General features: G+C 34.9%; 1 protein-coding gene and 1 long non-coding RNA gene across 2 annotated transcripts in view; one reads left to right on the top strand and one right to left on the bottom strand.

The window, feature by feature from the left end:
* GALNTL6 (polypeptide N-acetylgalactosaminyltransferase like 6) overlaps positions 1-25,373 on the bottom strand; it is a 726,107-nt gene that overhangs the window by 516,143 nt on the left and 184,591 nt on the right. The window lies entirely within an intron of this gene.
* LOC121146414 lies at positions 601-23,381 on the top strand. The gene is made up of 3 exons (XR_005882214.1): positions 601-638; positions 21,179-21,218; positions 23,359-23,381. It is a non-coding gene; the product is annotated as an uncharacterized LOC121146414 (long non-coding RNA).

Below are 25,373 nucleotides of genomic sequence, written 5' to 3'. Positions count from 1 at the left end.
CACTAATAGCACTAGTTACAGGATTAAAACTGAGGATATTTAAAAAGCCTACAAGTAAAAATTGATTAGACTATAGTATGCCTACATTTTCTCAGTTTAAAATACGACTTCAAAATGTATTAAGGTACTTTTAAAGTTCATGAGTAGTAAAATTCATTGATAAATTTATCGTGGTGTGAGAAATGTTAGAGTCCACTTATATATACTTATATTACATACTTAATCCAACAATAATCATTGATTATCTTTTTCAGTAGATTTAAAATTATCATCCCATCAATCATGAGTGTAAAATGTACGAGACCACAATTTTTCCTTCAAGTCTATTTTCTTTTTTCTTTTTTTTTTTTTGAGTCCTACATGGCTTTCCGGTGATGATATACATTTTTTTCTGAAGGAAATTGGCTTAACTAATGAAGCAAATTGAATTATGTAAATTCCATGTTATAAAGATTCAAACATACATGTGTTAACCTGTGTCATAATAATTGAGCTGATATATTATGCTCTTTCCATCTTTAGGAAAATTTATTTAAAATATCATGCAATAACTGAAAACCGAAAAAAAAAACCTGAAACTGAAACTGAAAAAAATATTTTCAGGAGTACCACAAACTAATCAATAAAATGAATCATTGGTAAGTCAAATAGAGTTCTTGGTGATAAAAATGAGAGTCTATATCATATTTCCCTTCTACTACCAATGCTTTAATACTAGTAAATTTTTTTCAGTTCATATTTAGGAAATCAATTAGCAGATATACGTTTCTAAATAATTGCTTTGACATTAGAAATAAATTGATAGCTGACAGGAAAAACTACAGCCCTCAGAGACTTCAAATTCTGTCACAGAAAATACTTATGCAGTCAATATAAAATGAGCACCTGAAACTGTTCTGGGTATGTAGACTTCATTACTGATCAAGCAGAGCAACACTCTTGCCTTTGTTACATCATGGAAGTGTACTATCCAAAAAATGTAAACATGTACATGAAACAACAGTACCTTCATTGAAATATTTTGTACCTTATTTAACTATACCACTGCCAGAAAAAGAGGAGGGCATAAATGTTTTGAGTTTGGAACACGACAAAGTTGAAATACCTAAAACTGACAAGCAAGATGGTGGTATAGGGTGAGGATAGGTTTAAACTGTCAGAGAATCATTAGCCAGGGTGAAGCAGAGAGGGAAGATTCCAGAAGATAGGAGAAGATATATCAGCTGATGGCAGGGGGCCACCTGGGGACTCATGGGCAGGGGAGCAGCTTAGACAACAGAGCACTGTTTCAGTCACCAGATGCTACAGTGGCAGTCAGTGAACAGTATTCTGGGCTCCTCTGGCAACTAGAGCTCCACAAGGAGCCAGGGGGAGGGGAAGTTCACCAGGAGCTCAGGCGGTGAATACAGGCAAGGAACTGCCAGTCCTGCTGATGTATATGATCTGATCATGAGCTGAGACAGAGTGGCAGACTCTGTAGGCAGTGCAGGAACAAGCTGGAGTTCATGGACCAGATCCCTACCAGTGCCAGATCAGATGCCATTTTGTATACTGTGGCAAAAGCTGTAGGACTGGATGGACAAATGTGAGCTGCACACGCACTAAACTGGGAATAAACCCACAGAGAGTTCAGCGCATTGCACTAGTACCACAGGGAAATCTGTGCCAAATTGGCATCCTACAGGCTCCACCCAAAACAGATTGAGTTGGTTTCCAGATCTAGTGACCAGCAAGAACAGAACCCCACCAGTGCCATGTCAGGTGCCATTTTGTGTACAGAGGCAAAAGCTCTGGCATTAGAGGGACAAGAGTGAGCAGCACAAGCACTAAGCTGTGTGGAAACTGACTCAGCCCATTGCACTGATTCTATAGGTAAAACAGGATTGATTTAGCATCTTACAGATTCCACCCAAAATAGGTCTGAGTGGCAGATAATTCATACTCTTTCGGGAAGTGAAATAATTAGCAATTAGCAGCATGAAATCTGGCATCTCACTTTCTTAATATAGAAGGTTGGAATAGGTAAAAAGGTATATTTCATTTAGCTGACAAGAAGAAAATGCTTGTAAATGCTTGTAAATAGCTCTTATTATTCACTTAGTAAATCACACATGCAAATAGATACAAGCACACATTCAATTAATAGCAAGTTTTGCTTTAAAACTTAATCTCATTAAAAACCATAGGATTTTTAACTGGTAGTTTGCTGTATACTTTAATATTTCAGAAGAATTGGTTGTATATAATTCAGTAGCATTGTGAACCCAGTGAGAAAGAGCACTTTCTTTAGAACCTTCAACATCCCAATCTTTTCAACTGTTAAAAACACTCAGTCCTTTTACACTCTTGAATATGACTTTTCCATAAATGTACAAAATATTCAGCATGGATTCTTGATTCCAACTGCAGCCTCTAAGGAGTTTGAAAACGGATACGCTTTCCCTGAAAATAATAATAATGCTATGTACACTAAAAATACACTTTTCCTGACCCGAAGAAAACTAAAGTTTTAAGGAAAGCACCAAAATAGCTACCCTTAAGCATTTAACGTCCAAATTTCAGAAAGTGGAAAATGGAGAGAAAATCTTGGAAGAATCCAGAGGTATGAGGGGAGGTTGAAAATACATTACAAACATAGCAACATGGATACAACTTGTAATTTCTTGTCAGGAAACCATGGAAACAAGAAGAGTATAGAATAAAATATTAAACACATTGGTGGACAAAAATCAATTTACATTGAATTCAATACCTGATGAAATTGTTCTTCAGGAGTGAAGAATTTCACAGAGAATTAAAACCAAGACTTTCCCAGCAAGAAACGTTAAAGGAAGTTCTAAGGGCTGGTCATGTGATGCAGAAAGTTAATCTGCTGATTCACACTGGAATCCCATATCAGAGTGATGATTTCAGTCTTAAGTGATTCTACTTTGGGCCCAGCTTCTTATTAACCGACCTGGAAAGTCAGTGGATGATAGCTCTAATATCTGGGTGCCTGTTACCCATGTCCCTTATCTAGACAGAGTTCCAGACTCTTGACATAAGCCTGGCCCAGTCCTAAGATTTGTGGCCATTTGTGGAAATGGCAGATTTTTCTCTTCCTCTCTGTAGTTGTCACTACACCTTTCAAATACATAAATGCATCAAATTCAGACATACTTACGTGAAAATAAAGTAGCGTTACAGCAGAATTAAATGATGGAAAATTGAAGTACTTTGTCTTTCTTATCCTTAATCAACAGGGCAATAATTTATTTCAAGTAATTCTAATAACAAAGTTTGGGTGAATACAGCATATATTAAGCTTAACAAACAACAGAAATATCAAGAAACACAGGAATGAATTGGCAATAGTCTTTATAAATACCCTTTGGTAATACAGAGTGATATCTATATCTATTTACTTATCAATGAATTTCAGGATTTCTGTAAGTGAGTGATAGTATAAGCCAAAAGTTTCACCATCACAGTAGATGTTTACTGATAAGGAAAGAAAAGAGGTTAGTATGATACCCTTGCTAATGAATCATGGTTGCAAACATAGGCATGGTTTTCCATTTAGGTTAATATAACCACAAGCGATCATATACAGAACTATTTACAGACATATGTACGTATGTAGCTAATTCACAGATATGCTTCAGCTAAAGAGATCAAGAATCCCCCAGTAGTAATGCATACTTCCAATTCCTGTATCATTTTCAACAATAGTATATGTATTTTATGTTACAGAGTGACAATTCAAAATGTGCATGTGTGATGAATCCCATTCAAACCAGAGCAATCAATACCCCTCTTTTTGACATTATTTTATGATTAAATCTTGGCGTACTTTTTACTGTTTGCTCATACAGAGCGTAATAAGTGTGGTGAACTAGAGTTACCTTAATCAGCTGCGTAATGCTAAGGACTTACTCATTTAATCTATGATTAGGTATCTATTATACAAACAACATTTCTCTCCAAATATGTCTCCCACTAACAATTACTACTGCATTTCAGACTAGGTTTTTAAGCTTCCACATATGAAGTTGTATTTGCCATATGATATAAAAATATCCCTAATTTTTATGTAAGTAAGACATAAAATCATGAAAGTGATAACTATATTTTACATTTATTACAGCAGTATTTATAATTACCCATATATGGAATCAAAATGCCTATCATCCACTAATTATATAAAGGAAATAGTAACACACACACAGGATACTTTTCCTCTGCACCATTTTCTAAAAAGACAATGCTTTAATAAAGAAAAAAATGGAATTATTTTGGCAAAACATGTGATCCTAGGGTGGAACAAGGAGACACACAAAACAAAGCTGGACCATATTTCAATGCTAAAATATAAGAAATAACTCAAAAAATGAGTAAATCAAACAAATAAAAAGTTACAACAATTATCCAGGATGGTGGATATAAAAGAGAATTCCAGAACCAATTGAGCGAGTGAACTGACAAATGGCCAAATCTGAGACAACAAAATGGGAAGCATAATATTCAAAATACACAACAATTTCTGTGAAATGATGCTGGTTATAAATAAGTAATAGGAGAGATAATACTCCTTGCAGAATTCCAGAATAACATAGGTACATATTCCACCCTCAGACAGTTTGATTTGGCTATGCATTCCTTACTTATTGACGTGATGACTTTTTTCCAAGGAAGTGTGATGGAATTGGAATGCTAGTGGGAATAAAAATATGTAGAGGAACCTGAGAAGTATTTACTTAGCTATCTGATCAAAATCAACCTTAACCTCAACATCAACTCTGACACATCATAGTGTAGTTATTCACTTTTGACATACAGTGAAAATAGCACTTTATCTTAGTCACTGTCCTTTCAAAAATCCACACCCCCTGCCTCATCATGAGAAAAGAGCAAACACATCCGGGAGTGTCACTTTACAAAATGCCTAGTAAATACTCCTTAAAGCCTTCAAGGACATCAAAACCAACAAATATTTAAGAAAACAATGTATAGCCAAGAGGCTGTTAGAAACACAAAATGAATAAATTTAATGGTTCTCTAAACAGCATGATACAATACAAAAAAGTCAGTATGTACAAATTAAGGAAGTGTGATTTCAATATGGGCTTTCATTAATACCAGTATTTCTTAATTATTTGTGATACATATATCCTATCTATATGAGATGAGTGTTGACCTAGGAAAAACTTGTATTGAGTTTCTTAGGATCCAGTACACTACAATATTTCTGTATGTTAACTTTCATAAAAATAAAGTCTGCTTTGAAAATGATTGTAAACCTTTTAAGAATAATCTTAGACTTTTAACAAAATCTACACCTTTTGGCACAATTAAATCTACCCATATGATAAATCACATGTTTTTTTAATTCATAATATTATTTTAACCTTTTTTCTTTATTATACATCTATGTATTTATACATATTTATGAGCATAATTAAAAACTGTTAAGGAAATATTAGGGAAAGATAACATGTGCTTTCTCTATTGTAGTAATTTGCAGTTAATATTGACAAATTATTAATTCTACCCTATTTTTATTTACTTATTTCTCTTGATATTGCACAAAATTTTAATTAACCAGGGCACTTCTTTACCAATTAGATTAAGAATTAGAAATCCATCCAAAAGAATGAATCATAGGGAGACAAGTATAAATTTGAGACAAGTGAAACTATTAAAATTGCAAACTCAATCCTCTTTATTAGGCCTATGAATAAGCAAGTAAGTCAGTATTATTAATGTACTTCTTCATTCCAATCCTATGTTAGTAAGCCTATAAAAGAGAAAGCAGTGAATGTTTATTTCAGTGGAGTTATAATTGTGGACATCTGTTCAAAGACACCAAATTTTGTCAGTTTGCATTTGTTTTCCCTTGTTTGGACTTACTTGTTATGACTTAATAAAATGCTACCTTAAAGCTTATAGATTGTTTGAAAATATTTGGAATTCCAGAATTGTTTCATTTATGTGACCAGTGACCCCAGTGTTTCCATAGAAGGTGGCCGCAACAGCTGGAGTTGTGCCAATACAAAGCGAGGGGCATCTTTTGCATCTCTCACATGGTTGCAAGATCCTAAGGCTCTGGGGTTTCTGCTGCTCTCCCAGGCCACCAACGTAAATCTCAATGGAAAATAGAATAGCCAGAACATAAACCCTGGGATCCTGAAATTTGGACATAGAGGATTAGCCAGTGGAGGTATGAGGGGGGCTCCTGTTCTTTTTTTCTTTCTAAGCAGACATGATTACAGGAAATTTGACCATCCTTGTTAGTCCCAGATGGGTAAAGAATCCTTCTCATAGGCAATGTTCATGTACAATTTGACCCAGTTAGTAAAAGGTAATTTTAACTCCTTCATGTTCAATATTTCTCTTGAAGTGAGCATTGAAAACACTCTATTTCCTCATCTATAAAGTTTTGTCTTTAAATATGAAGTTCTGCTTTGTGCTGTTTTATGAAAGATAACTCACAAAGCCCTGCAGCTTTTTCAGTGTTGATCATGGACCATTCATATCTATCTTCGTGTGTGTGAGATAGTGCTAATGGATCACACAGTTCAACTGTAGATCAGGAATGCATCACTTCTTACACACTGTACACACATTGGTTATCAGCAGACTAGGTCAGAGAGTGCTCAAACTGCTGAGAATTGATGTGCCTTTTAATTGAGCTATCCTACTCCTGGGTATATATCCCAAGAAAATGAAATCTGCATACGAGAAGAGACCTGTAGTCCTATATTTACAGCAGCACAATTCACAATAGCAAAGACATGGAGACAACCCAGATACCCACCAACAAATGAGTACATAAAAAAATGGAACATCTACACTATGGTGCATTACTCAGCCATAAGCAAGAATGAAATCATACTGCTTGCAATAAAATTGTCCTCTTGGGAGACCATTACACTTTGTGAAATAAGTCAGCCTCAAAGGGACAAATAATATAAATTTTCTCTGATATAAGGCAGGCTTTATGCAAAGTAACATAGTTACAGGTAAGTATATACATATAGTATCATGGATGAACTGGAAAACAAAGAGGAACATGCTGGGAAGTAAAAATACATTACAGTCCATATTTCTACTCCTGAATAAAATTAGGACTCTCAATGAAACATTTAACTACACTTTGACAGTATGATATTAGATTTTCTGATTTTGGCTGTACTTACTATGCCATGATACACTTAGTAGAAAATTAAACTGTCACTAAGGGACTATACTGCTGCCGTACTTCAGGAAAAATGTTGGGAAGGAAAAACAGGAAGAGAGGAAAAGAAAGGGAAGGGATTAACCACTATATATATGTTCAAAAAGACTATCAAAATGTCTTATTTTATATCTATATTCTTAAGATTTATACTAGAAGGCAAACATTTAGCATATGAAAGGCTTCATGAAAATTGTAGAAAATAGAATTGACAAATAAATGAATCTTAGTGCAAAACATTTTTGAAACGCCTACTATGAGTGTTCTTCAAATGTCCAGGGTAAATGCTTATGAAGCAACCATATTTTCATCTTAAGATTTTTGAATCAAAATAAATTTACCCTCTGATTCCATTTCCTATGAACCTCTTGATGTACTTTCACATGTAAAATATAATTTGAATTTTGAACTCAGATTTCAAAGTTTGATTCTAATTTCAATTTCAGAGTTCTAGGCATATCAAATCATATAAAATTTTTACTTGTGAGGAGGGTGTATGTTTCTGAACCTGAATCTTCTTGTTTCTGGTGAAAAACAGAAATGATGGGATGCTGAGTGACATGCTGCAGAAATTTTCAGAATAACATGAAGCCATTCCAAGAGAGCTGTAACAAAATTCTGCAGTCATTCTCATTTTCCCAATCTTTAGAAAAAAATTGAGGCTTATTTTTTCTTCATTTTGAAATGCCTTAGCTTTGATATTATTTTGTTCACCTCTTCTACCAAATTTATTAACAAGAACAGTAACCTGTTTTTTGACAAAGCTTGATTCCTCTCTTTCTTTAAATTTCTTCCACACCCTTTCAAATTCAAGGAATGATTAAAAACAGTCTTGCTTAGACTTTCTCCATAACAACGTAAATACATATTTGTGTTTTAGTCAAATATTCTTATTTTACTGTTTAAACATTATTGCTTTTATTATTAACCACTACTTATTGCTGCAGAATCAGACCTTCAAATGAACATTTCTTATTTCTCATCTAGCTTAATTTAAAAAATTTAGTATTCCTAAAACTACATTGCCAAAATATTTCTGGGAATTATATTTCAGCTCTCTAATCCTGTTAATTCTGTTAGTTCAATTAAAATATAATGTTGTCTTCTAAGCTGAAGTTTTAACTTACTGCAAAAATTCAAACTTACATGCTGAACTGAAATAATAAACTTTATTAAGAAGTCATATGTTCATGAAGTAATGTCTTACAATATGTGTGTGTGATTGTTATGGTATACAATAATTGCATCAAGAAAATGGGTTGAATTGGCCAATAAGCCTCTTTAAATTCCCTATTACCACTAAGAATTTGCAATTCTTAGATAATGCCACTAGATGGTATTCATAGACTACACTGGCTTTGCAAGTTATCTTGGTAACTATTTTTGTGACAATTCCCTAATGAAGCTGTATTTTATTTTTTAGAGATTTATTTTATTTTAAAGTCAGATATGTACAGAGAGGAGGAGAGACAGAAAGATCCTCCATTTGATTATTCACTTCCTAAGTGTCCACAACAGCTGGTGCTGTGCCAACCTGAAGCCAGGAGCCCAGATCCTATTCTAAGTCTCCATGCGGGTCCAGGGTCCCAAGGCTTTGGGCTGTTCTCGACTGCTTTCCCAGGCCACAAACAGGAAGGATGGGAAGTGGTGCTGCCGGGATTAGAACTGGCACCCATATGGGATCCTGGCACATTCAAGGCTAGGACTTAGCTGCTAAGCCACGACACCAGGCCCTAAAGTTGTATTTTAATCTTTCTTTCTGACATACTGTCTGTCTAGCTATATTTCTATTTACCTGTCTACCTATCTTTCTATATATGTATTTCTCTATCATCTGTGTATCTATCATTTATCTAGATGTAAATCATGTCTATATTAAAGTGTCTACATATGTATCTATATCTATGTACACAAATATAGTCATAATAACTAATATTTAGTTATATCAGTTATTGTATTATATAAATGTTTAAGACAATAAATCCACCAGGATATTCCTAATTTTTTTTCTTTACTTAGTTACCTATCTAATGTAAAATTTAATTAGAAATATATCTAATACACATTGCTCCAGTATATAACTTTTTCTTTCCACTCTTAAAGGGTTTACTTACTTATTTGAAATTAGAGATTTTAAATCTGCTGACTCACTTCCCAAATGGCTGGCATGACCAGGGCTTGGCCAGGCTGAATCCAGGACTGAGGCTGTCTCCTGGTCTTGCACAAAGAAGGAGGGCCCAGGTGTTCAGGTTGTGTTCTCTTGCCTTTTCAGGTGAATTCGTTTGGAAACTGGACCAAAAAACTGAGTCACCTGGAGTTTGCAGCAGTGCCTTAATAAACTATGCCACATTTCTGGACTCTTATATTGATAAATCTTTTAGAAAGATGTGTGTGTGAGAGAGAGAGAGAGACAGAGAGAGAGAGAATTTTTCATTTTTGTTTTCCATTTTTTGATTTACTTTGCCAAATGGCCACAGTATCCACATCTGAGTCAGGTGAAATCCAGAAGCAGAAACTCTATATTGATGGCCCAAATATGCATCAGGGTCCCAAGTTCTGCCTTTCCGGGAACAGCAACAGGAAGTAGCATCAGAAGCAGGGCAGCTGGGACTTGAATGACCAAACTGATATTTGATGCTGACTATGCAAGTGGCAGCTTAACCTACTCTGTCAGACCACTAGCCCCAGGCATTTTCTCTCAATGAAATATGACCCTCATCAATAAAGTTTTTACTACCTACATTTTGATTTAGATGCTCCTGTGAATTTGTTTTTTATTTTGCCAAATTGTTCTTGTGAGAATTTCCAGTAATATGCTAAATAGAAGAGGTGAAAGAAGGCATCCTTGATTTGCTCCAGATTTTAGAATCTTCACACTTTCCTAATTCAATAGGAATTAGCTAATCATCTATATAGCTAATCAGCTATTGGCCCTTTATTATGTTGAAGTATATCCCTTCTATGCTTAATTAGTTCAAATATATTTTTTTATTATGAAGTGATTTTGGATTTCATCAAATGACTTTTCTGTTACATTAAATGATGGCATTATTATATTTGTCCTTTCTGTTGATGTGCCATTGAACCATCCTTGGATCTCTGAAATAAAGCATACTTGACCATGATGAATATCCATTTTAATATGCAATTGGATTCAATTTACTAGTATTTTTGTTAATTAATGCTTACTTTTAAAGGCTGTTTTCATCAATGATGTGATCCTATAGCTTTCTTTGTAATTATTCCTGAAGTGTCTTGCCCTAATTTTGGTGTTAAGGTATGCTGGTCTCGGAAAGCATTTGGAAGAAATCCCTCCTTTCCTACTTCTGAAAATATTTTAGGAAGGATCAGTGTTGACCTTTGGAAAATTTTATCAGAACTCAGCTTTCAGGTGATACTGTTCTATGCTTTTGTTAGATGACTTAAGTTTACTAGTCATCAAATCTCATTTTTCAACAAAGGTGAGTTTAGTTACTATATTTGTTTTGATATAATATTGATAATGTGTATGTGCCCAGGAATGCATCCATTTCCTCTAGGGTATCAAACTTTTTTATATATTATTGTAGTACTCTGTTACAATAGTTTTAATGTCTGTGATGTCAGTTGTAATGTCCATTTCCATTTCTGATGCCATTTATTTGGTTATCCTAATGGTTTATTTTTAAAAATTTATTTGGCTAGTTAATTATTTAAAAAAAGAAAGCTTTATCTTTTTTTATTGGAAAGGCAGATACACAGAGAGAAGAAGAGAGAAGCAAAAAATCTTCCATTCACCTGGTGTAATGGCCTAGCCGCTAAAGTCTTTGCCTTGAAGGCATCATGATCTCATATAGGCACTGGCTTTAACCCCAGCAGCCCCATTTCCCATCCACCTTCCAGATTGTGGCCTGGGAAAGCAGTCGACGACGGCCCAAAGCCATCGGGGACTGTATTTTCTTGGGAGACTCAGAAGAGCTCCTGGCTCCTGGCTTCGGATCAGTGCAGCTCTGCCCTTTTTGATCATTGGATGGAAGATCTTTCTCTCTGTCTCTCCTTCTCTCTGTATATCTGACTTTGCAATAAAAATAAATCTTTAAAAAACCCCTTTGATCCACTGGTTCACTCCCCAAGTAGCCACAATGGCCACAGCTTCCCCTATGACAGATTAAAACATATATATATATATATATTCATATAAAATAAATATATAAACATATACTATATAAAATATAAATAAATATATAAATATTTATTTTATATATCTATATATTTATATATATTTATATACACACATTATATGGGCATATATAAAAAAAGAGAAAGAGAGAGCTAATGATTCATTCTCAAATGGCCACAAAAGTCAAGTCTGGGTCAGACCAAAAGTTAGAAGACAAGAATTCCATCCTGTTTTCCCACATGAGTGGCTGCGGCCCCAGGACCTGTACTGTCTTCTGTCTTCTATGTAAAAATTGCAGGAATCTTGACTAGCAAGCAGCTGGAACGTGAAACAGCATTCCTATATGCAAGAGGAAATTTAACTGCAGGAAAATGTACAGTTAATATAAATGTCCAGCATTTTGTTAAACTTTTTAAATATAATACCTTATTTAATGGAAAGGTATTGTTGAATCTGAATTATAACTAGTAAGTTATTTATTGATAAAGAAACTTCAACTACCTCACTCAATAATGATTCAGATATTCCTATTGATATTATTCTCCCCCTTCCAAAAGACAAAAAATAATTATGACCACTCGATGGATGTGACAGATTTGCTAAACAAACACATACAAGGTAGAGATTGTTAGATATTTTATTTTGTGCTTATGTGTCTACTCAGATATACTACTCTAAAATAAAATAAAGCAAAAATAAATTTGCATTGTGTAGTGCATAAAGTCCAAACTCTATGTGACCATCTGCATCAATGTACAATTTCAAATGACATTAAATTCTAAAGGACACAGTGAATTTTGCTGGCAATTTTACAGTACTTTCCTATTCCATTTGTTTGTTCCATTTCTCAACTGACTCTTCAAACTGCTGACATTTACATTTATGAAAATAATTAGTCCTGAGCTTCAAACTGCACCATTGGTGATTTACAAAATAAATAAATGATTCAAAGTAATCGAATTTGCTTATGCAAGTATAATCAATGTGCAGTCATGAGCAATGGTATTAAAACCCCAACATTAAATTAAAGATAATTAAAGTTGAGGATTTTAACAACATGGAGAAAATTCAACTTTGAGGGAGATTTTGTTATGTTCATTGCAACACATATTAGTGAAACATCAATATAATTGAATATAACTCAAGCAGACATTCAATTAAACCCCCACTGAATCTAGAATATATTGAATTGACAGTTTCATCTAAATTACTGATGTTTTTGAAGACATTAACTATTAAGATAAATAGCTAGTGATTACTTTTCCCAAAATCCTGTACAGCTCACTAGAATTTCATAGTAGCTTTGCTCCTTTGAATGCTTTAAAATGGAAGCATGGGTGTATTTATTTCACATGCAAACATTATGCCAGTTTGCATATGGAACTTGAGTATGCTTGGTTTTGCTGTGCCAGGAACCCATAACCAATTCCCATATATTTTGATGGGATACTACATAAAGATAGCTGTATCACAAGTTGCAGAAATGGAACATAGCCACAAACTAAGAAATGTTGTTTCAGCATTAGGACTATTCAACAATAAATTGCTTCATCCTGTTTTATTTTATTTTCAGAGGGTAAGCTAGAGAAAGAAATAGATATCAGAGAGAGAGAGAAAGAACCTCCTATCCACTCCCTGTAGATGCCGGGAGTGACTGAGGATCTGAGACTAAGAGGCAAAAATTCTATCTAGGTCAGCTATATGGATCGCAGGAACTCAGTTACTTGAGTTATCACTACTGTCTCCAGAGAGAAGCTTCATTAAGAAACTGAAATTGGGAGCCAGATCGACTCTGCCACTCGAACAGACATCTTAACAGTATACTTGCAAAGTCAAAAGCCTGCTGCCCATCCACCATTTCCACAAGTAAGCAAACAAAAATTATCTTTCAGAGTAATATAGGACTTATTTACCAAAGGCTTAGGAAAAGCCACTCTTAACTATGTTTGAATGAGGCACTTTCTAATTGTGTTTCTTCGATTTTCACTTTTTCTTACATGCAAGACATTCAACAAGGGTTTCACTCAGTCCCTGCACCAATCACTAGGTAGCTGGTGAAGAAGACATGGTGTTGATATTGTGAGATTCACAGCTGCTCTGGAGAAAGAGTTCTTCACAAATAATTGTGGTGCTAAATCCAATGGTGAGAGAATGATCTCAAATGGGAGTGCAGAAAATGGGAGAGAGAAGTAGAAAAAGTGGGAGAGTTCTGGAGGTGAGCAGGCCCCTGCAGGCTAAGCTTACCTCATAGATTGTGCAGTCAGTTTTACCACCTAAAAATGTGGGTTGAATAGGAATTCCACTATCACATAAGCAGATAAGGTAAGTGTCCCACTGCAACAGACCGTTAAGACAGGATTTTTACCTAGCATCATTTTATTTGTTTTCCTATTGTGCAATGTGTGGAATAGTCTATGCAGAATAGTTTAGCAATGAGAATTTCAGAGCTCTGTAGTTGGGAGGATTGGTTTGAACATTTACTGGTTGCATAACCATAGCAAGGCATTACACTATGTTTTCTGTGTACCTGATCCATATAATAGAATTTGACATTGAGAGTTCAAGATAGTTGTGATTCTCCATGTGTTTAGTGATGAAGTAATCAGAACAGCACACACATTCACACGCACATACTGTACACACACACTGCAAATTTCTTGTTTGGAAAATATTGCTAAAACAATCTTCAAGTCTCTCTGTTCTTGCTTTGTACTCTTTAAAAATAGTGGACTCCTTTAAATATTGTTGAATTGACTATGAGTGGCCCCAGACTCCATGTGCATAACATCATTTTACTGTGCTGTCTTTCTCGACTATTCAGTGTAATGGTTTGTTGCTCTCACAAGCTGTTGGAATATTTGCATAGTGATTATATGCTGAACAGCAGCTTGGACTTTCTATTTCCATCTGCTTCAACTTAGTAACTGAAAGAGGTATTATTATTATTATCATCCTTATTATTATCATTGTAATTATCTGAGTCCCAAATTAGGAAACAGACCAACTGCATATAATCCTTAGATGGATAAAAATAATTTTGCTGAAAGGAAATTTTTGTTTCACAATAAATCATTTGGAAATTAATTCCCTTCTTGATTTTAAAAGGGCAAGTTTATTCAAGTGTAAATAATATACTCATGTCTATGACTAATGAAACCATTTAAAAATAAATTAGTCTGCAAAGCTTTCAGCATGTATTCTTTTGCAACTCTTTGCCCTTCAGTCTCCTTGAACAATGAAGGTAACCCCATCACTGTTTGCAATCACCATTTGCTTCTAAGAATAGAAGTAGTTTCTTGATCTAAACACTTCTCTTTTTTTTTTTTTTTAATAGAACTGGCCAACAGAAGAGAAGTCTCTAGGATTTCTGAGAATCCAGAGCAGAATTAATAAAATGAAGGCAGTTGGCCTCATGTACGGTGCCCTTTGGTTTCACATGGAGCCCATGCCATAAAACTTTCTGTTGTTTGCTTGGTACAATACGTGCTTATCATTTACCCAAATTTAACAGAGTTTACAGAAAATGGTTGGCTGATTTGTGACTTAAATTTGGAACCAGGAATATTTCTTTTCTGCCACTTTTTTTTAACCCATCCCTACGGCATTTGTGAAAGATTAAATATTATGTCTCATGACATAAAAATAGTTAAATTGCATTTTTCCAAAATGAATGAAATTTAAAGAATTTTGCATGAGGCTTTCTCCATCATCCTGAATACACAGATACCTGTTTTGGCCCTAATTCTGCTATTTAGAATTTGTATCAGCTTACATTGATTTTTAAAGTATGCCTTGAAGACTGAAATCCACTTTTCAGAAGGCTGGTAGCTTCTGTTTCCTAAGCTGCTGTACGCCATCTGTGCTTTGTCTTGTGTGTCTCATACATGCTAGTCATGTTGTTTTCATGTGCTGAGAAGGACCTGGAGCTCCAACTTCTCTGTCCCTTACCAGAGTTTCTTGCCTGCTGCTTGATTATCCCTGCCCAGTGGGAACGGCTTGCCCAGGATCCTCCACCAACCAGTCTGCTACTATTACATTGTTATTTACTATGCAGGGGGTTTCTCAAATTGTGTCAGTTTAATCAAATCTAAGTGTCTCCTCATCACACCTGTAATCTATCCTCAAAGAAATTTTATTAATATATTTGGTAGTTTTTTTTTTAAACTAAAAGTAGAGTCTTTTACCTCTCCTTCTTAATTTCTGCTCAATTTCCACAAAGGCAGGGCCTTGTCATTTTTGTTGTTTATTCTGTGCTCATTACAGTAATTGAAACCTAGGGGTTAACTTTAAAATATGAATTCATTTTAAGTACATATATATGTGTGTGTATATATATATATATATGTAGCATGAATTCATTGAGAGAATATGCGGTTGAATAATAGGACAGTGACTTCACATAGTGGGGAATTTTTTGTATGTCATAATAAATGGCAGTGATACTACTTTTTGTTTATATTTCCATTATTTTATTTTGCAAGCACAAACTAATTTGAATATTTTCTCATTATTTTAAAAATCACGAAGGAGTTTAGGACTGCTAGACTTTCTTTTTATTGATTTGGCAATTTTGGGGGTGTGTTACTTTATGTCAGTAATACCAAACATGTAGTATGCACACACTTCACAAATTTTCCAATAAATGACCAAAGCTTTAATATGTGTCGATATCCTGTCCAACTAGGTATCCTGTGTATGTCCCATTGATTGTCTCCCTGAACAGGCAGAGGAAAACACTTTGTGTTTTGAAATGTGAAGTGGACAAGCCCTTTAGCCCATCTCAAGTGTGACTTTATGAATGAAGAAGAAAATATTGACTCAGATAATGTGCTTTAGTGAAAATCCATGGAAGAAATGTTCTTGGCCTTCTGTCTTGACAGCAATAAAAAAAAAGCTTGATGTAAACAATATTACACTGATCTTAACAAGCAAGATAAACTAGAAGGGCATGATCTTTGACATTTAGAAGGGAAAAAAACAGAAGAGATTTCAAGTGAGATTTGATATTTAATTTAAAGAGAAGACAGAATAAGTCTAAATAGCTATCAAGGGTCATAAGTGTTATCCTTCTTAGTGAATATATAAAAAATGAACTTTTGGCCTTTAAAAATAAGTCTGAAGAAGATAGATAAAGGTTATTTTTTCATTTGAAATTGTCAGTGCAAAGGTTGGGCTGGGGAGACACTGCAAACCTTCGATGGCAATTCTGTTGTCAACAAGAACTTCCTGGGTGCCTGCTGCTGTGAGTGAGCTCAAATCTGAAATTTGAATTCTTTAAAAAATGCACAATATGTTAAAATCCATCAACAACAAGAATGAATTTGTGTGGAATATTCTTTGTTTTTGTTTTTATTACTTATCTTACAAATTATTTTGATAGTTGGCTATTTAATCTTTACAACAGGGTAATTTCAAGTAAGGCTTTCTAATTAAACAGACAAGGCAGACTTAAAAAATGGTGAGACGCTCAATTTTGAAATTTACTTTCAATAATTTAAAAAAAGACAGCCTAAAGCAGCCTTTATGTTAGTGTTAACTTGTAAGCCACTGAAATATTTCGCACTGATTTTTTTCCTTTCAACATTATGACAGAAATATAGAAATGTCTCAACATTGTTATGCTTTGCTTAACCTGAAAGGTTACAAATTAAATATATATATATATGTATGTGTGTATTTATGTATCAGGTTTTAAAACAAAATTAAGCTTATGATACAGTAATAATTCGGCATATTTCTTAAAAATTAACGTTATTGAGTTTAATTTCTTGTCTTACCAACTGTATCACCATTATAATGAAAAAATAACTTTTTCCACATGTCCTTCTGAAATAAACATACTTCTTTAGGTCATTATGTGAGTATGGAACTCTTGACAGGTGCTGTGTTTGAGTTTCCAAATTCTATTCTGAATCCTTTATAATTATTTCAAAGGGTAACTTTAAGTGACCAGCAAATGAATTATGAAATGTTTTTGAAAGAGGTAACATTTTTGCTGTGTTAGATATATAATCTATTTACTATGTACATGTTTGAGTATGTGATCTCATTTTATTGTGTATCAGATCTCATGATATATCATCCATTTTCTACAGACCCATGATTGATGTACAGTTAATATACATATATATGAATTTAATATCAGTCTTGGATATTATGTGACTATGAAAATATTTGAATATGTTTAGGAATATGAAATTATGTATATATATAGTTATACTCTTTCTATATTCATTTGAGTTAGTAGACAAGATAAATGAACAGTAATCAAATATGTCATTCAAACAAAGTGCTGCCAATTTTGAATTACAGGCATAGAAACAGCTGTGGGTTTTAGGAGTTAAAATAATTCCGCAAAATATCCAGACTAAATTTATAATGTTCATTCAAAAGCTGTTCAATCTGACTGTGCAATGCAGGGAGCCATGCAGTCGGGTCGGATGGCATGGGTGTGTGATGAGCACTGCTCTGCAGTTAGCAAGGCTGCGAGGAGTTTCTGGCTGCTAGACAAGACCTGGCAGAATGTCTCTGGTCACCTCATTGCTGCCTCACCCCATTGTATGGCCACTCAATCACCTCTCTGATGTTTCAAAAATTCTCCTGAGGGTGTTGTTGCTGTTTTTTTGCAAATGTGAAATGATTCCTGTAACAGGTATAAAACCTCAAACTGATCAATCATGTTGTGGTAAAAGCATCTTTAGCGACATAGGGCTAAAAACATACAATAGTACAATTGAGCCTACAATGCCTCCAAACATTCTGTTATGTGCCCACCTTTGTCTTGGAGCTTGCCCTAATGTAAGTAATGTTTTTCTTAAGAAATGGCTTGATAATATTTTGGAACAGAATGCAATCATGGAAGCACTAAGAGTTATCATGCACCTCGAACTGTTACAACCCATGAAATGACACATTTTGGTTTCTCACCACAAAAAGCAGAACGTATATGGGGCATTGTCTATAGAGAGACAAATGTGAAACTCCTCCCCCACCCTGCCAATGACTTAAAACTTCTACCTTATATTGGCACTTAGATTTAGGGAAAGAAAACAGTTTATGAAGACAAAAAGGGGGTTTATTGTAAAGGCCCTCTGTTTGTAGATTGGCTGAGTTGCCCTGATCCCTTTCAGTGCCCTTTAATGAAAGAACAAAAAACAATTGAATCAGCACTAGGTGAATATGATGGTAATCAATGCATAGTTGATTATAGGATTTAATATAGGATTTATGTTATATGCTTTTATACATTCCTTTCACTTATGAGCTTTCTTTTCAATTCTGAATTAATTTTTTTTTAATTTATTTGACAAGCAGAGGGAGAAGAGAAGGCAAGAGAGAAAGGAGAGAAAGCATGAACCTGAACCAGTGTGAGAGAGATAAAGAGAGAGAGCACTTTCCCATGTATGGTTCACCTCCCAAATGCTGACGACAAGCTGGGGCTGCGCTAGGCTGAAGTCAGGAACCAGGGGTTCTTGTGTAGGTTTCTCAGGTATTTGGGCCATGAACTACTGCTCCATAGGGATTCAGTCACAGCCATTGCTGCATGGTACACAGTAAACATTCTAAATGATGACTTCAAAGTCTGTGCCTCCATTTTGATCCTTGTTTTAAAAATTCTGACTTAGAGTTCATTCTCTTTTGTTTCTCCATTGTTTTACCTCTGTCAAATAATCACAGACATTCCTCCTGTGCTCGCTCAGCTGCTATCGCTTCCATGAAAGCATGACTTATCTTGATTTTAGCTTTATGAATTTGCATATTAATCCAGTTTGCACCCTCTTAGGGCATGAGGGTTATTCTGTAAAGATATTTGCATCTCATGTTCATTTTATGCAGAAAAATTTTCTAGTGTGTGTGCACTTTCCCTTTTCATTCGCTGAGTAGCCTTCAGTACATGAACCTGGGGATCCAAGCATTCTTAGAGAAACTGCTCTTTGGTTGTGAAATAACATGTAGTAATACCATGAATACGGTTATTCCTTTTTTTTCTTTCACTGCTTATTAAATTGGAAATAACATCCTACCAATAAAGTGTTTTCTTTGCTTTTCGTAGTTAGTATATAGGCTAGAGTTCTTTTGGTGTCTTCATATCACTGATGTTTGAGAGTAAGGGGAGGACGAAGGACAAGGTCCCTCATACACCTACACTAAGACAAACACACCTAAAGCAATGGCAACCTGCCATGACACTGGGTTAGTTCAGCAAGTGCCACTCTCATCTACACACTTTTCAAACAAGGGTATTGGGGCTTCATTTGCCTTCCTTCCATTTCCTCATGTCACAGTTTTCTCATGGCAGTGAAGCTTCTGATTGTTCTAATTTGTAATATATCTCAAATGCAGACACTTTTCTCCATCTCTAGTGCAGAAATCAGAGGTCATACCTTTATTCAATCCCTATGGATGACAAAGGAGTCTTGCCTGGTTGCTAATTGTCAGTCCTAGAAACGGTCATGCTGTTTTGCATGTGTTAGTTAAAATGATGTTTTAAAAGGAAATATTTTTTTAAAAATCAGGTCATGTAAATTCCCTGTGTAAAATTCTCTTCATTGATCTACAGTTGAAAGTAAATCCAATTGCAAGTCCTGCCAATTTCATCACCTTCCAGCTTCTAGTCTGCACCTGATCTTTTTTCTGGCCTTTCATTCTGTATTCACGTTTAAAAATAGACCACAATTCTCTTTTTCCACTGTTTCTTCTGCTTCTAATACACTTCGATGAATTCCCATAATTCCTGAAAAAGATATTTTTTGTATCATGACTACATCCTAATGCTATTTTCTTTTTAAGTATTAGAAGCAAAGTATTCATTTTGTCACCTCGAATAGTGACTCAGTTCAGTGGTTATAAATATCCACATTTCCAATTAGTTAACATTTACAGCAAATGTCTCTCTTGTTTATCCTTCCAGTATGTTATAATTCCTATTCACTCATGTTGGAGAGATTCAGCACTATTTTGAAGGCTTAAGTGTGTATGTTTGGGCATATTGACCTGCTCAGTGAATTTCTCAAGTGAACAGCCATGATGTGCAGAAGTTACCTCTCAGCACAGCTCCAAGACACTCTGCACCCTCTCCCAGAGAAAAGGGCCCTGGGACCCAGAACGAGGCAGACTGTCTCCCTGTTGCGGTGATAAGCAGCATCTCATTCCCAGGACCAGAGAGCGTCATCCTTTAGGTCTCACGTTAAAAATCAACACTTCAGTGAATTTTTCCAAGAGGCTCCCTGATGGGAGTAACCACTGCAGGAGCTGTCACCAATAATGTCCCTGAACTGTTGCTGATGTTGAAATTTATTTCACTTTGGGACTTTCACTGGATTTACTAAGATTTTTGTTGTCTTCTAACTCAAGAATAGCATCTTAAAGAGAACAAATGACAAGTAGTTAGGGAAAATCTTCCCCTTGTCTTCTTTCACCTCTTTCCATCATAAAAGCTGTTACTGAGATCTGAGCAAAGGATGAAAACACTTTCCCTGCTGGGAGTCTGAACTCTAGTTAACTCTCCAGCTTGTTCCCCTCCTGGAAATCAGATAGACTGAACTGCTCAATGTGTCAATGGTCAGTACTAATTACTTAGTCAATTACTTACAAATACTTAAGAAAAAAGAATCCAGTTTCTTAAGTTGTACTTGGCTTCAGGAGAAAACTATTAATGGGTAGTAGGATTTTGCTTGTGGGGATGTTAGAGACAGAAAACTAAACGTTTTCTCAGTCTGAGATACCCGAGGGAAGTGATTTATTTTTTTCACAGACCTGAATATCAGGATGCTGGCTAACTTGTTTTCTTTTCATGTTTGCAGATACCTATTGTCGCTTCTGGGTGTTCACATGATTTTTTTGGTAGGTCTGTGTCTGTGTACTAATTTTCCCCTGCCAGGAATACTAGTGATATTGGACTAGGGCCTTTCAGTCTGATTTTACATTACCGGAATTTTTCCATTTTATAGCCCCTATTTCCAAGTACAATCACATTCAGAAGTACTAGGGCTTAGTTGGTCCACAAAAGTTTAGGAGACAATGAAGCCCATCGTGTAGATGGACAGGCACATCTGCTGCTTTGAGACAGGAGTTTTATAAGCAATCAGGTAACATTGTCCCTGCTTGGCTCCTGTGCCTCTGCTGGGCTGCGCGGTGGCTCCCACAACAGTGCTGAGCGGGATCTCAAGTGCCTCTTGTTTGGAAAGTCTGTCTGCTGGTTTTCAGTTTGTTTAGTTTGTTTTGTTATACCTTCTAAAGTGACCATGCCTAAGAGGTATTCTCTAGGAAATATTTTGCTCTGTGACTATTAATACTTCAAGACAAGAAGAGGCACTGAATATACTGTACTTATAATCTTCCGGGAAACATCCTCCCACCCAATTTATGTCACAAAAAATTAGTCATATACCGGTTAGTAAAGGTGAAATATTCATGAAGCACATCATGAAGTGATTTTGATGCCATTAAATATCATAGAATATTACACACCACTAAGATGGCAATTGTGTTACTGGGTGATAAAATCTTACAGGACCATCCTCACTTATGCAGCCTGCTAATGACCAAATCATTATCAAGTGCAGGGATACCATTTAATTTTGCAGTTAATACTATAATTAATTTTATATAGGAAATGTTCTTCGTATTTTTTTTTAAAGTTGAATGAAAACAGTCCTACTTTGGGAATTCAATCATTATCTACGCTTTGAAAGGAAGGTGAAACGGTGAGGGGTATCGTTATACCTACAACTTTATATCATAGAAATACATATGCAAATAAAATTGATACAAACATTAAAATATGATTGTTGCATGTGTTTATGGAGAGTGGGAATAATTGTTATCTCAGCTGCATCTTTAGGAAAAACATACCTTTTTCATGCAAGCATGTACTTTCATGACTTAGACTGCATGGCACATAACATTTTGCTTACACATTAAGAATAATTTTGATCTGTGCTAATATGAATGTGCTTCCCAATTTTGTTTATAATACTTGTTGATTATTATTGATTCTAGATATCATGCTAATGTAGTGGAGTTTGTTTTGTGCTTTTGTTCTATTTTTCTTTATTTCGATCTATTTGAAGTCATGCTGCACTCGGGTTCCAGTGCTCTACTTGCTGTTGTGTGGAACTCATTAATAATTCTTATGAAGCTGATTATGCTCATTAGAAATAAGAAAATTAGGTAAACTTTGCCTTTGTTGATGATATTTTTCTTGGAATAATGTTTCATTTTCTAAAAGCATTCAAAAATTATCATTAGAAAGTAATGATAATTTATTCAGGACATTATTATTTTTTCATTTTAGATAGAAATGTCAAAATTAATACCCATGGCTTCTATGCAGGCAAGAGAAATTTAATTATAATTGACAATGCACATATTATGAAAAATGAAAAAACTATAATTTTACACATAATTGCTGTTTTTTATAAAAGCAGTTGTATTTTGAACTTTTCTGATGTGTGGTTCTCTTACTCTCAAAGTATCAAAATGACTGATTCATTCAATATCTTTCTGTAAGCAATGACATTAGGAAATTTTTGCAAGTACTTATGATTGAGGAAATAGCAAGACATGGACTTTAAAACAATGTTCTTGTTCATTTTCTCTGTTTTTTTAATTGTAAAGCAGTAGAGAATTTTCTTGCTCCCTGAGTTTCAATTTCCATTTTCAAAAGTTGTAGGAACTAGATTTTAGCCATATATCTATCTTCCCAAAATTCTATGGTTAGTTGATGGGGCAGATTAACTTAGAGAAAGCAAATCCCACATCATGTCTATATTATCTATAGAAAATAACATATTAATTTAGAGAAAGTACATCATTTATATTGGGATTAGTAGCTCTATGACATATTAATTATAAAACAAAAACAGCAAACCAATGCAAAGATAAATAAATGTATCAGAATTTATAATTACAAATCACTGTGTCTTAGAAAGTTCTGGATTCTGAAGGTAAATAATACAGATTTTCCTTAACACTTTTCAAGACAGCTTAATCGCAAAAGCTATACTCTCACTGGCGACTACGGTAATCATTGAGTATCAACAAGCTGCTTGGCATGCAACATGTTACTCATTCTTGGTGGAACCATGAACATGTACTAGGGTATGTATATTTTATATTGTTCTTAGAAGGTGTCTTTTGGATGAAACTTGCTAAAATAGCAGCTAACATTACATAAACACTTTACAGTTTACAGAACACTTCTGGAGTAATTATGAAAAGAATACAAACCCAATCATTTAGAAACGCATCAATATTTGCAGATATTTCTACAAGTGCTTGTGTGTAATTTGATTTCTGGAAAATGTAACTGAGAACAGAAATACTTAACTGATACGTTTTATACGATCTTGAAGTTCAATTAAAGAAAAGACTATGAATATTACGGGAGGAAGAGTAAGATAATACTTCCTGGCTATGTTTAGTTCTAGCTTACGATAATAAAAGCTAAAAAGAAACTGATGAAATGCATAGAAAATATTATTTGCAAGGCTTGAATTTTCGCTTCTGAAGTCTTGGTCAAAATTTTATCCAATATTTAATGTTTTTTAAAATCTTTAAAGAAAAAGAACAGGAGACTGAGACAATATTTTAAAAAGAGAATGTCATCTTTTGTGGAAATGCATTCCTTGATTTTCCTTGATTCTTGGTATTCTGGTATCCATTACATACTTCAACTGTGAGGTTATATAAATTTGTTCTCTCTCGACATATGTCTAATTGTAAAAGATTGTGCCCCGAAGAGTCTCAGTGCTAACACGGCTAGGGAAAGTTCTGCACATCATCTCAGGGAATGACTCCTGTTTCAATTTACAGTAAAAGGATGTCAAATCTAAGGATTTTACCTGTGGATGTTACCTTTTTACAGTTCCTTCTTATTTGTGCCTTTCTCAATAAGATCTTATGATGTAATTCATTAATCAATCATCCATAAGAGACTAATTACTTGTAATCACCTGAGATTGTTCTTGTCCCTTTAATCACTGTTATTGTTACTTCTTGTAAGTAATGATGTTCTAGTCTTTGTTGTACTTTCATTAGTGCTTCATGGGTCACACACTGGCATCCATTCCTACGTGAAGATTCTTGACACTCTTTTTCACCGCCCTAGCATCACATTGATACTTTTGTTACCTGTTGGTTAACTTCACATAGATGATACTTCACTGATTATTTTCCCATTGTGTGCTGTGTACACTTGCTGTGTATTTAAGGGGATACATAATGGAAGTGTAGCTGAAATTGCTATGTTCATAGGTGGAGACAGAGAGCAGTATGTCTCTGCATACAGTACAAGGTTGGTCTCCCATTGTCTGATAATGTCCTGACAGTTGGCTGTTGGACTCTCCGACATTGTCCATGCCTACAGTTTTAGGAGACAGCTCAGTGGCAGCATGATGCACTTGTGAAAGTTCACAAAAAATACCCATTGTAAAACGGGGGCGGAGGATGAGTAGGGAGGGGAGGGACCTTGGAAATGTGGAGGGAAAACTCCAGTGCCTATTAAACTGTGCCATAAAAACAAAATACTACTAATAAAAACAGAATGTAATCTATAATCATAGGATCATTTCAAAGTGAAACCACTGCCTGGTGACCTGTGAGACTTGGCATTTCTCTCCTTCCCTCATTTTCCCCTTCTCCTTTTCTGCCCCATGAAAGGTGTTATTTTGGAGATCCTCAAGGATACTTTTGAGCCAGGGGCATGTTTGTATGTTATATTTTATTATTTTTAATTTATGTAAAGTGAATAGATTTTACTTTTTTCACTATACAGGTTTAGAAATATTGGGATTTTTCCCTCCCTTCTCTCCCTTCCTGTATCCTCCTGTTATTATTACATAAATGCCTCATCATTTTGTTTGTTTAGCTGTCTCTTTGAGGAACATGTCATAAAGCAATGTTCTTCTAATAATTCCCCAAAGCTTCTGGCTCTATGAAGTTCTTTAGTCCTAAGGCCATGAGCCATTCCATTGCCATTGATTCAATAAATAGTGT

This window comes from Ochotona curzoniae, unplaced genomic scaffold, assembly GCF_017591425.1.
Source record: "Ochotona curzoniae isolate NIBS_2020 unplaced genomic scaffold, NIBS_Ocur_1.0 scaffold_4505, whole genome shotgun sequence".
NCBI classification, from domain to species: Eukaryota; Metazoa; Chordata; class Mammalia; order Lagomorpha; family Ochotonidae; genus Ochotona; species Ochotona curzoniae.
This window is presented reverse-complemented; position numbering and strand designations above follow the sequence as displayed.